The 14198-nt window shown below is 29.0% G+C and overlaps 2 pseudogenes across 1 annotated transcript; both read left to right on the top strand.

Moving 5' to 3' along the window:
- The window catches only part of LOC149886230 (uncharacterized), a 194624-nt pseudogene that overhangs the window by 67223 nt on the left and 113203 nt on the right, over nucleotides 1-14198 (top strand).
- Nucleotides 5898-7699, top strand: LOC149886241 (uncharacterized; annotated as a pseudogene). The gene is made up of 4 exons (XR_016454164.1): nucleotides 5898-6203; nucleotides 6462-6565; nucleotides 6902-7086; nucleotides 7352-7699. The product of XR_016454164.1 is annotated as an uncharacterized LOC149886241 (transcript).

Raw genomic sequence — 14198 nt, 5'->3', positions numbered from 1 at the left:
AGATCATTAGCAGCTAGATTAATGATTACTTTTATGGTTCATCTTTACTGTATTCATCTCACTTATTCTTATTCTTAGTTTCTGCATACCTTTAAGAATCTACAGATACTCCACCTCATAACTTTTTCAGAAATTATTAACATACTAGAACCTGTAAGCAATTCAAATTTAATACCACTCAATTTAAGAGCAACATTTAATGCTAGTCCTTGAGTATTGTAATACCTTGCATGATCTAAACCATATGTTTTTACACATAAAATTTTTAAAGATTTCCAAAGCATTATTCAAGATTAAAACTCTTGGATGAGTAGAAAGAGAATACGCTTGAACACGCATGAAAGTATGCATAAACATTACTTTTAGCTTCTGAAGCTCTTTTTGAAGCAACTGAGATAAACGACACAATGATTTCTGTGGTTAATGAAAAAGTAGTAATTCAATTATACAAAGAACTCACACTGCAATAGATTTCAGCCGGAATGCTTGCACGAAAAGGGATATCAAACTCGGTCGAAGTTCTTAAAGAAACACCCAAAAATGATCGTGCAAAACACATAAATTTAGATTCTCAAGAATTATCTGCTATGTAACCACTTGGAGTTGTCTTAAAAGCAAAACCAGATTTATTTACTTTTCATTCTGTCACTACCAAAGAAAATACTGTATATACAAAAAGATATTTGCTAAAAGAATGACATATTTTTTGGATTCGTCCATTGGGTTTTTTATCGCCATACATCATTCGAATAAAAATAATCATGCAAGAATTCAGGATTGACGAAATTGAGTGGGACGATTGAATTCCGGTAGAAATTTGAAAAACATTCATTAATGGATTCAAGAATTGAAAGATCTTCCTATGACAAACATTCCTATGTGCTTACAACGACTTCAGCAGTTATAAACCGATCTATACACGTTTTTACGGTTGCTTCTTGTAAAGCACATGGTGCTGTTGCTTATCAAAAATCTTTATATGACACAGGAAAAGTGGCCTGTGTGATCATAATGTCAAAGACCCGAGTAAGCCCATTACAATTTATCAGTATACCAAAACTTGAGTTACTTGGAGCTGTCCTCAGTTTACGACTTGCAGAGAAGATTGTTAAGGTCTTGAAGCTTAATTAAAGACGTAACTATATGGTGTGAAAGTCTTTTCGTTTTATGGTGGATAAAGAGTCAAAGTCGATAGCTGAAACCATTTGCTGCAATACGCGTCGGACACATTGAATCAAAGACTAAACTAAAACTAAAATATCGAATTTAATATCTCAGTGAATAAGTTAAAAAAACAATAATGCATGGTGGCATGGACTGAATTCTTTAATGGGAAAATGGCCTCAGAACCACGTTGAAATCACACAAGAAGCTTCAATTGAAAAAAAGAAAAAAGCTGTGTTTATAAACTTTGCATTATCTTCTGAAGTAGTGAATCAATTGCTTGATATAAATCAATTCTCATGTTGGAAAAGACATTTCAGGGTAAACGGATGGATGTATCGGTTTATAAGTAAGTATCGATGTAAAATTGATTTGCGTACGATAGGTGATATAAAAGCCGATGAGTATCATGAAAGCGAAAATGAAGTTATTGTTAAAGCTCAACAGGAAAGCTTCAAAGAAGAATATTGAAACTTTAAAAGAGGAAAAACAATATCAATATCAAGTAATATTACTTATTTACATCCACAAATTGATGAAGGTGGCTTATTATGCTCTTGTAGTCAATTACAAAATGGTTAAAACTTGCCTTACAATGTTAAGTATCCAATCACTTTGTCGTGAGGTCATACGGTTACAAAACTGATTGTTAAATATTACTATGAAGAAGGAATTCATGTACTGAGAACAAATCAATTACAAACAAAATTATCAGAACAATATTGGATTATAAGAGGACGAGAAGAAATCCGCGATGCAGAATCAAAATGCAACAAATGTAAAAGAAGAAAATGCAAACCTGCTCAAAAACTGATGGACCCTCTGCCATCACTTTGCTTAAAGAACCTTAACGCGTGTTTGCTAGAATTTGCATTGATTTTGAGCTGTTTCTGACTATGGTAGTGGGAGGATATGAAAAATAATATACTTATGCTTGTTTGCTTTCACGAGCAGTACATCTCGAGATTCATTGCTCGATAATTTTTTTCGAATGTTGAACGATAGAGCAAATTTTGTTGGCGGATCTTGTAAAGTAAAAAAACTTGTCAATGGCTTAGATAAGAATAAAATTACCAACCCTACAGCTAATAAAAGAATCAAGTGGCACTTCAACGCTCCACTAGGACCTCATCTTGGTGGTGTGTACGAAATTATGATTAAGGCTACATAACGTGCAGTATCTGGAATACTTGATGAGGCTGATGATACTGATTAAGAACTCTATACAAACTTTACAGGTGCTCAGAGTTTATTGAACTCTCGCCTATAAACTTATCAGATTGCGGATATTAAGGTGTACCTAAATTTCAAAAAAGTTTTACTTGTTGTTTTTTTCCCATTATACTTGATTTCCTAATTCTAAAAATATAAAAAATTTTAATTTTACACTTCTGAAAGTGATGTAAAAATTGAAAAATTTGAAAATTTAATAAATATATATAAAATTCCAATTGTTGTTACAATATGCATATTACTCCTAATAAGAAATTTTAATATTTTCTTGTACTTATTTATTGGAGTAGGAGTTCAGTTTTTACTGTATACACAACACATGCAAGTGTACAAAGTTTATAGTACAAGTGTAAGCAGTTTACAGAACGAGTGTACGCAGTTTGAAATATCCAGTCTGGTGCATGTTGAGATTTCAAATTAGAGTTGGTTTTGTTCTTAAAGTTTTTTGTTTAATATTTGTGTTATATTCTTTTGAAATTTCATTATAGTGAAGTAATATTTACAAACCTCATTTAAAATGTTTTAGCTAAAGTATTATAAAATACGATTTTAATAAAATGGGAAGAGCTAAGTGTAAAATAAAAGCAAGTGGAGAAAAGAGGAAGAATTCTATACAGACAAACCCAAAAAGGCTGATTTACCTTCTTAAATACCCACTGAATGAGCTTCCACAGAATCAACTTCAACGTGTTGTAAGTGTGTTGAGACATCTGGAGTATGTCCGGTCAACAACGTGACAGAATAACAAAAGAATTGAAATTTCTCATGTTTCCCTTCTTAAAATCTTGCTCATGTTTTTGTTTATTTTAGATCTGCGAGATTCAAATCAACCAAGCAACTGGTAGCATGTCCACAAGCTGATTTAGGGTTTGATTTACTTTGAAGAGATGTACCTTGTTCTACAACAAGTAAAAGATGCGTTTCGTCTTCTGTAATAGAAATCTAGAAAAGAAAGCTGGTTTTATTGATTTAATATTGCAGGGAGCTTCGGTAAGAGAAAAGATTGTAAAGCTGGATCTGAAGTATAAAACAATGCGAAAGCTACGCAGTTTAAACTGGGATTCAAGTCAAGAGAGATTTGAAAAGATGCAATTGGATTTTATCGAGGATAGTAATTGTCTCTTTGATATTTCTGTTCCTAATATTGAGGATAAGATTGCTTTTGACCGTCTTCGTTCGAAGAATGCAAAAGATGAGGATTTGCTTTTCTACAAAGGCCGAAAGGGTAAAAGGAAACAATATATTTTAGAAGAATTAGACAAAAACTATCAAAAAGCCATGATTAACAAAGAACAAAGATATCAGAGACTGTTGAGGATATAAGAAAGTTGGGAGTGGTTCAAGGCAAGAGTTCCAAAGGTTATGATCAAGCTGAAGTTATCCTTAACGTGCTTGGATACTATGTTATTACAGATCTAGTTTATGCTATATGTTGTGACACTACATGATCAAATACTGGTATATTTTCTGGAGTTGTTGCCATTATTGTCTCCAGTCTAGATGTTCCACTTTTATAGTTTATGTGCGGGAGGCACATATCGGAAGTCCATATTTCACACTTCATGTAGGCTTGGACAGGTGAAAAAAACAAAGGGTCCAAGAAGAGGTTTGTGAGTAAGACTGCAAAAAGCATGGCAAGATATTAAAGAATATCTGAACATATATGATTTAGTAAAATTTGGTTGGAGTAAACTAGAAGTTGAATCTCCTCTACATACCACAGCCAGAGGAGTTCTAGAGTTTGGAGAGAAAGTCATTACGTTGGGTACTTTTTGAAGAGGTGATTACAAGGAACTGTGTGAGTAAGTGGTATTTTACCTAAGTGGAGAAGTTCCTAACGTTTCTCTTCACCAACCAGGAGCTTGCCATGAAGCAAGATTCATGGCAGATGCATTGTATCTTCTTAAACTCACAATGACTTCAAAGATATCTATAGTCATGAATCATGAAGAGAAAACCATAGCGGAAAATGCTTCTTTCTTTGTTGCAATCTGCTATACTCCATGCTTTTTGAAAGCATATCTTACTAACAATTCTCCAAAAAATGATTTTAATGCTTTTAAAGAAGTGTTTCATATTAAAGAGCAATATCCAGAGCTGGGACATGCTCTACTCAAAAGTATACTAAGACATACATGGTATTTTACTGAGGGGTTGGTTTTATTGGCTCTTGCTGATGCTAATTTAGACCATGAAGTAAAGGTAAAGATGTTGAATAGACTGTTGGAGTTTGATGTGCCAAAAAAGTTCAAGGTCGGCAAACCCCAACTTCCAACAATACAAGAACCAACTGAGCTGTTTGATCTTGTTGAGCCTTTGAGTAGGATTCTATTGAAGGTTGCAGACAATGATTGTGCAGAGCGAATATTTCGCTCTGCACAATCATTGACGCACATACTGTTTTTCGAAAATGTGAAAAAACTTTCAAGACTAGGGGTGTTTTAGACATCAATCCATGCTCCACTTCAGTGGTGTCTATGTCTGCAACCTTCAATAGAACCCTACTCAAAGGCCCAACAAGATCAAACAGCATAAATAATCTGAGGGCATAAAGCAAAATGAATGCTTGTTGCAAGAGACAACAGAAAAATGCTCACAAAGGAGATGACAAAGAAACAACTTAAAACCGCATGAATTACTTGATTAACAATTATTTTATTCCACTACATATTATTTTTTCGATTTCTAACAAAAGCCAACATTTACATCTATCTGTTTTAATTCAGATACAAACATTTTTTTGTGAATTTCGAATTTCTAGGGTAAAGGAGAATGGGAAAAAACATAAAGTAACTTGAAATTCAAATATTTTTTTAATTTTGGGAAACCCTAGGGGATAAAAAAGATAATGTTCTATTGACACCAAATCGGTTTTTAACTAGGCAAGTGGGAGGACAATTCGCTCCTGACTCTAGTCAATCAAAAAATTATCATCCTAAAACAGGCTGGCGTTATCAAATCGGTATAAATGGAATCAAAAAAGCCGTAAAATGAAAATAGATTGCATTGTATAAGTCTCCGGATAAAGCGAAAGGACATTGGCCGCTCGGTAGAATAACAGATGTATTAAAAGGAAAAGATGGACGTGTAAGAGTTGTAAAAGTTAAATTTGGCGAAAAAGAATTTAGTCAACAAATTACAAGATTGTGTCTTCTTGAATTCGGTAATTGAAAAGGTTTGATAGACTAGAAGGTGAGAATGATCGTAAAAAATTTAAGTGCAAATTATTTGTTTTGTTTTTATGCGACAAGTTACCATAAGTCTGCCATATATAGCACATTTATGGCAACTATTAAAAAATTAATTTATCATTTTTTAACGGCTTTCCTTTTATAAATAGAGAAAAAATTTTTTTGTAACCTGTTGATTAAAAAGTAACAAATGTAAACGGTGTAGATCTTTAAAATATTGGCCGTTGCTACTTAGAGCGCAATGCGCTCTATGCAGCCATATGCTACTCGGAGCGCAATACTTTGTACGCATGCGCTAAATCTTGTTGATGTTTTGAACAATTTTGATTTGATTTGCTTTCATTTTGCGATAATTTTTTTGTTCAAAATAATGTCGCTAAAAGTTCATGATACTTTCTTATCCTGGGATGAATTTTTTCGAGCAGTTGAAATACACTGTAATGAAACATTCCAACCCATGGTGAAACATGGTTGCAAGCTAACGGTAACAGCTAATACTAAGACCAAGCTCGACCAAAGACCTTATCCTGAAATGTTTAAATACGTGTACTATAATTTAATTTGCACACATGGCGGATTTAATTAAAGCAAAGGAATAAGGAAAAGAAATTCAGGGTTTATTTCACTTATATAAATGCTTGCAGTCTTAACTGTAACTTACGTATATTGTAAATATATTTCAATGAACAAATACTTTACAATGTTCTTGTAAAAACAAGGTGGCCACTGGTCATAGAATTCATGGAAATGTCATTGAATTTTATTTGGTCATGGAATTATTAGAAGATTCTATAATTATTAGAAGAATTAATTAGAAGATTCAAGAGCATTTGAGCGTTTTTGAATAAATTTTTTCTGTTGTTGTCATTTTAGATCATCCAAAAATAACTGTCCAGCAAAAATTTATGCTGCTTTAACAAATGATAGAACAAAGATAATTGTTAAACAAATGATAGAAACACACAATCATGTTATTGGTAAAAATATTTATCTTTAAAATTTGTTTTATTGTACATGAATAATAATTTATTATTTTTTATATATTTAATTTTGTAAATCTGTCTTTAAAGTTCTGCTTTTCATTGTGTATAGTTTAATTTACAAAAAATTTTAATTTAAGGTTTTTTAAAATTTAAATTGTTTAAATAGGATGAATAAATAAAATACTACAATAATGCTGTGCAATGAAAGACAAAAAAGTATGCAGTGAAAAGCTTTTTTTTAAACCCTAAAGTTACATATTTAAACGAGTTATGAAAAAAGTAATTTTTAGTATCATATAACCTGATCAAATAAAATATTTGACTTTTCAGATCAAGATCTTTACAAGCACTATGTCCAAAATAGAAAGCTATCAAATGAAGAGAAAGCCAAAGTTAAAGAACTGAATTGTCTTGGTGTTACTACTAAAGTAATTGCTGATGAAATGAGAAAAAGTACAGGAAAATCTATAATAAATAAGGACATTTGGAACATCAAGGATAAAATTCGTCAAGAAGTAAAAACAATTATTTTATTGCATAAATTGTTATTTTTATAATTAAATATTTGTATACATTTATTTACTAATTTATTTATATATATATATATATATATATATATATATATATATATATATATATATATATATATATATATATATATATATATATATATATATATATATGTATATATATATATATATATATATATATATATATATATATATATATATATATTTATATAAAATATTTTTTCAATAAAATAAATGCCTTTCATTGTAGGAAAAAAAATGCCCATTTTCGAAAAATGTTTTAAATGTTGCAGAACTGCTAGTTAAAGTAGTTGAGAAAAGAAGAGAGAGTGACCCTGGACTGGTTTCACAATATGGTATCTCAGATGATAATACCCTTCAGTATTTATTTGTTCAAACTAGTGTAATGAGATCCACATTTAGTAAGTTTCCTGAGCACATTTGTATTGACACCACCTACTGTCTCAACAACAGTGATATGCCACTGATGTCATTTTTATGTATGGATGGAAACGGATTTTCTCATATAATTGCTTTTGCTTTAATTGCAAATTCTTTGACAAAAATAATGAAAATCCATTCATTGATGATCATGTAAAAGATGAAGTCACTGGATTTGAGGATAATTATATTAATTTTACGACTGAAAGTTTGTCTCAACAAGAACAGATAAACAAACCTTTAGATGTCCAAAGGTTAAAACTTATTAAACCACCGCTTAAAGTTGCTAAAAGAGGCAGACCTAGGGGTTCTGGCCAAACAGCATTAGGATTAACTAAAGAAACAGTAAAAAGGAAACGTTGTTTTTGCAAAAAGTGTCATCCTGATAAGAATTTAGGGAAGGCATTAAAAACAAAATGGTTGAAATGCACCAAATGTGTCAGATATTTTCATGATGTGTGCTTAGGGGATAAGCCTACAAATGATTTACATCTATGTTTATTTTGCATTAGATAAATAGAGAATAGTTAATAATAGCAATACTTTTTCTTTGCGTTTTTTAAATAACATTTTTCAATAAAGTTTCATTATAGCTTAAAAGGAAAACCCTTATATAAAATTCTCATTTACAAGTGAAGAGTTTATTTTCAAGATGTGGTATAAGCAAAAAGTAACAAATAGATAATAATAACAAGTAACTTTAAATACAAACAACTTAAAAAAAAATTAATTATTATAAATTTTTAAAAAAATAATGAATTGCAAATCGCATAAAAATTACTTTGTAAAGTAAACAATATTTGAAGTGGTACATTAAAACAAAGTTGCTCATACCACATTTTGAAAATAAACTCTTTATGTAGTCAAAGATAGTTTGAACTCTAAAAATTTCTAATTGTAAATGTTTAGTTTAAATTTTCCATTCCTTAAGAAATCATTTAATGTAGTATTATCTAAGACACACAATTGTGGAACTATAAACATTAAATTAAAAAATTTCACTTATTTTAGATATTGATAACAACATTTGGTTGCCACATAATTTTATAATATTTAAGATTAGTACTGACAAACCATTATGGTATGCCAGCATTGATCTTAAATGTTTATGTACAAGACTTTGGCATTTCAAACAGATTTTGCAATCTACATAAATGTAAGCAAATATCTTTCATTGGTTTACTTAAAAAAAATTTTATCTTGTTTATATTAAAAAAATGGGATGTATATTCTCTTATTTTTTACAAATATATATGTGTGTGTGTGTCAATTTTATTTTAAGGCTATCAATTCAATCTAAATATAACATTATCTTTGATCGAAATATAATAAATATTATGCATTTTAAAGTCAAGCATGTGCAATTAAAAAATACTGTAAAGTGGCCAAATATAGTTGGTAAAAAAAGAGTTAATTGCAAATTCTATTTTGGTGCTTACTGTTGTTGGTTTTGAATGTAGAACTATTTGTAATTTTTTTTTTCCTACTTAGATATTGTTAGTCTTTGCACATGTGCCCAAGTTTCTAGGATATGGTGTTAAAATCATTATTTACAAAGTTGTGTGTGATGCAAAGCAAATATGAAGATTCAGTAAATGAGGTTCAGCTCATCAAATCAAATCCTTATTAGGTTTATGTGAGATTTCCTAGTGGTCATGAGACTACAGTGTCTACTAAACAGCTGGTTTCCATTGGAACAACTCCTATAATACAAACATCAAACAACAATTTAGAAGTAACAACCATCTATAACTATCCTCCAATCCCTAATGGTAGCAATGGAACTCCTTTAATCTTTGAAAAGGAACTAGAATTTATCGATGCCATAATTTTAGCAATCTACATCAAAATATTCAACTATTAGTTTTGTTGCAATTTATACCAATAAAATATTTATTAAAGTTAATTATTTATAATTATAATTATTACTTTTTATTTACATTATTGTAAGAAACTTTAATAAAATATATTAAAAATGTATTATTGCTATTATTATTACTAATAGCTGCACTAAATTTAATATTTTCTAAAATTGTGTCATTGATAATCAAATTTGGTTGAAAGAAAAAACAAGATAATGAGCCATGTGGTTCATTATCTTGTTTTTTCTTTGGAAAATCATATTGTTATAATTATTTTAAAAAATAGTGAATTTATGTTTATTTCAAAACAAAAAATAAATACTTTATATAGTTTATATTATAAAAAAATATTATTAATTCACAAGTTTTTCTCCTATATATAAAAACAAGAACACATAAAATTACATGTAGATATCTATGATGTCTGCATGTAATCTAGAGACAACTATAAACTAAAAAGGTTACCTTAGTTTACTTATGCATATGAACTAGAATGTTTTTCTCAAATGAATTCATGATTATTTTAGATAAATGCTGGCAAGCCGTAATGGATTGCTTAGAACTTATCTAAAACATTTCATTCAAATAAACACTGCATTGAACTGATGAAATTATTGACTCTCCAAATAAATGTTATTGTTGTATTTTGATGGCCATAGGATGTTCTAATCTAAAACATTTACTTTATAAATTGCACAAAATGTTTCTCTAGTAGATAATTTTTCATTTCGATTTAACCGCCTATCCAACCAGCTTTATTGTGAAATATAAATCTCACTGTTTTAATAAAATAATTGCGCATGCGTGTACAATATTGCGCTCTGAGCAGCTTATGGCTACGTAGAGCGCATTGCGCTCTACGAAGACACTTCGTAAAATATTATCTAAAATACGCAATTGGTGTTATTTATGATCACCTTCGGATCACTTACCTATATCATGACATAAAAATGAAATCTATTAAACGGCACTGTAAGTCGGTAACATTACACACACTTACTTTGGAAAAAATGATAGCAAAAGCAGTGATACATTTAGGTTAAAAGTTTAGCTTGATAATGAAAAGCTAAGTGTCTCATTTTTTAAAATCTTTTTTTATTTAAAAATAGTAGTTGTAATTGGCAAGTTGTCAAATTTATGTCAATAAAAGCAATATTTATATATTTTTATTTGCAGAAGTTTGTTTAACAATGATGTTGTAAAAAATATATATAATATGTTATTGAAATTAGACAAAATGAGCCTTTTTTGCTGATAATTGAAAAATGAAGTACGGCACATTTAATGATCAATAGGCTGAATGATTTCATTTTCTAAAATATTAAGGTTAAAGCTACTAGCTCCTGCGGGACGCTTAGCAGTTCACCGAAATGTATATTTTATTCCTTTCGGTGTTTTTTAAAAGGGATTTTCAAATTAGTCATATGCAGTAAAAAAGCGATATTAACAAAGGAACTCTGCGTTTAGAATTAAAAAACAAATATAAAAGAGAATTTAGCGTGAATATTTTACTTATTTGTCATTATATTAGAATAGATTAACGTCCGTTTTGCTGTTAAATAGATTTCAGGGACGTTGAGCGTTTACTTAAAAAAAAAAGATTAAAATGATAGTTGGGGCCCGAAAAGGTGGGATGCCCGGGTTCTATTAACACTTAAGCCCCCTAATGCTTTGTCAGTCTATTATCAATAAAATTTCAGATATTGCCTTATCAACGGTTTGGGTGCAAGACTTACACACAGACTGTAAGTAAGTCATTATCTTTAATCGAATGTGATGAGAATCAGCCACGACTTTTGATTGAATAATTTTTTTTTTCACAACAAAGAATACTTCTTGTTGCTTGTTTTTTAAAAAGCTTTTTGTCTCGGATACTTCAGTGCTATGTAGATGTTAAACTAACGTATTGACTAGTTTTGTAGAAAAACTATTTATCATCTTGTTATAGCAACTCAAACAAATTCTAAATGACTAATTTCAAATGAAAATACAAATCTAAATTGTAAAAGTTAATAAAACGAAAATCAATTGATAACCCAGAAAGTTGCATAATTTTGCTTTAGATAATTCATAACCGTTGTAGCCGAATACAAATAAAAATATACTAAAACCAATATATTCGGCGACCTCAGGATGTTCTAACTTTTGTTGCATAAAAATAACTGAAGTTAATAAAACATGTTAATATAACTTTGTTGCATCGCTAAATGATTTCCAGCAATGATCTTGCTTAAATTTAAAACTAACTTTTGCTTTAAAGCAAACTTCAAAGCAATTTGTGAATGCAAATAAAAAGCTAAAAAACTTTTCCAACCAATCGGTTTAACTTTCTATGGCTGTTTGAGCTTTTATTGTTTTTATTGCTTTTTAATTAAGTGTTGTTGTTCATATCTTTAAATGCTGCGGCTTTACCTCGATAGCTCAAGACAACAAAAAAAACCTTACAATTTAGAGTAAATTTACATTTTTTACACTTCTTGTTATTGAAACGCATCCGAAAATACAATCCTACTTTTATCATCATTAAATTTAAAGCATAAACTATAGTTAATTTTCGTTGAAGATATTAGGCATCTGCGTTTTGTTAATCCGTTGACAACAAATAATAAGGAATAAAGAAAAAACTTCGAAATCACTCATATGAAACAAACTGAATTTAAAATAATAAAAAGGTAAATTAACATACAGCATTAAAATGTTTATCCTTTTACAATTTACGACTTAATTGCAATAATAAAAGCATAATGCTTTTTGCAATCGGATTTATGAATAATGTTGGAGTATACGAAAAAACCTCGCATAACAATATTACGAACTAAATAAAGACAAAGGGAGTGTTTCTGTTAAAATAAAAAGCACTAGGAAAAAATAAAATTCTACCACAAATGATGATAAAAATGGTGATCAGAATAGGTTAGAAGCAATTGAATTTCCTTGGACTGTTTGCGAAACAAATCGGTAATAATGAAAGATGGAAAATGTTTTACATCAGAAGGTTAGTTTTCACTTTTTAATGTTTTTTTCATTTTCTACTTTTCTAAATTTATTTGTGTAAAATAGAAATCGTTTAACTTTGGTTTTTAAACACTGTTAAACTTTTCGAGATGACGTCACGAAAATCAAAATACAGTTGGTAGCCATGTTAGTTCACAAACAACTTTAGCTCAATTTTATTCAGATGCGGTTCTCTAAGTTAACTATATCAAAACTTATCAGTTAGCCATTTCCTATCTACTATTTTCTTTTAGTATTAGTTTAAACTCGTAAATTGTTAACAACAAAACAAAAGTGTTGTATAAAGTTCTTTCAGAAAAGGTTTTATTTGAATAACTCATAAACTCTTTATATATCTCCAAATATGGACTTCTGTTTCATTTTTAATTGCATTAATTGTTCTGAAAACTGCGAGAAGTGGTTTTATAGAATGCTTATTAATAACCATGATAAACATAAAAAATTGTTGTCAACAGAACGAAGAGCAAAATGGTTTGCTGTTATAAAACGTAAATATATCCATACAAGTGCCAGTCACTACAGAGTTTGTTCTAATCATTTTGCTTCTGGCTAGTTAATATTAATATATTCATTTTTATTCATATAAAAACTATAGGCAAAATATATTTGTACATGTAAAATATATTCATTCTTACTCATATAAAAACTATATGCAAAATATTTTTGTACGTGTAAAATATATTCATTCTTATTCATATAAAAACTATATGCAAAATATTTTTGTACATGTAAAATATATTCATTCTTATTCATATAAAAACTATATGCAAAATATTTTGTAAGTGTAAAATATATTCATTCTTATTCATATAAAAACTATATGCAAAATATTTTTGTACATGTAAAATATATTCATTCTTATTCATATAAAAACTATATGCAAAATATTTTTGTACGTGTAAAATATATTCATTCTTATTCATATAAAAACTATATGCAAAATATTTTTGTACGTGTAAAATATATTCATTCTTATTCATATAAAAACTATATGCAAAATATTTTTGTACATGTAAAATATATTCATTCTTATTCATATAAAAACTATATGCAAAATATTTTGTAAGTGTAAAATATATTCATTCTTATTCATATAAAAACTATATGCAAAATATCTTTGTACGTGTAAAATATATTCATTCTTATTCATATAAAAACTATATGCAAAATAATTTTGTACATGTAAAATATATTCATTCTTATTCATATAAAAACTATATGCAAAATATTTTGTACGTGTAAAATAGCCTGCACTACCGAAAAATGTCTTCTTGCTTGTCTTATTGGGAATTTTGTTTATTTTGATATTGTCTTTATATAGTTAAAGTATTTATACGATTCTAAACTTTTAAAACATTTAAGTTCTTCTTTAGTGGCAGGGCCTGGTGCAAACAATAAATATGTAACAATATCAGCATGGGAGATTTAAGGATAGAATTCTGGATCGGAGAGATAATCTGTCTTTCTCAATTTTTGAGATCTTAGTTCTATATCTAGTATTACATTGGTTTGAAAGGTTTTTATAATAATTGCTCTCTTACATACTCAAGACAAAGATTGAATACGCTCAGTGTTATAATTTGTTTGTGAACCAACATGGCGGATACGCATAATTTAACATAAATTAAAACTTCACTCGGAACACAGAATAGAAAGATATTTGAAGAACACTTAAAACTGTTTTAAGTCGCATATCGTTAACTGGATATAATTTCTTTTTAAATAATGGTATGAAATTAAGGATTTATTATTTACTACGTGCTGCAATGATACTTTAAG

Source organism: Hydra viridissima, unplaced genomic scaffold (genome assembly GCF_058129835.1).
Source record: "Hydra viridissima isolate aposymbiotic clone 2 unplaced genomic scaffold, HvirCarnegie_v1 scaffold_7, whole genome shotgun sequence".
In the NCBI taxonomy this organism is placed as follows: Eukaryota; Metazoa; Cnidaria; class Hydrozoa; order Anthoathecata; family Hydridae; genus Hydra; species Hydra viridissima.
Note: the sequence above shows the minus strand (reverse complement) of the source record. Positions and strands in the feature narration are given on the sequence as shown.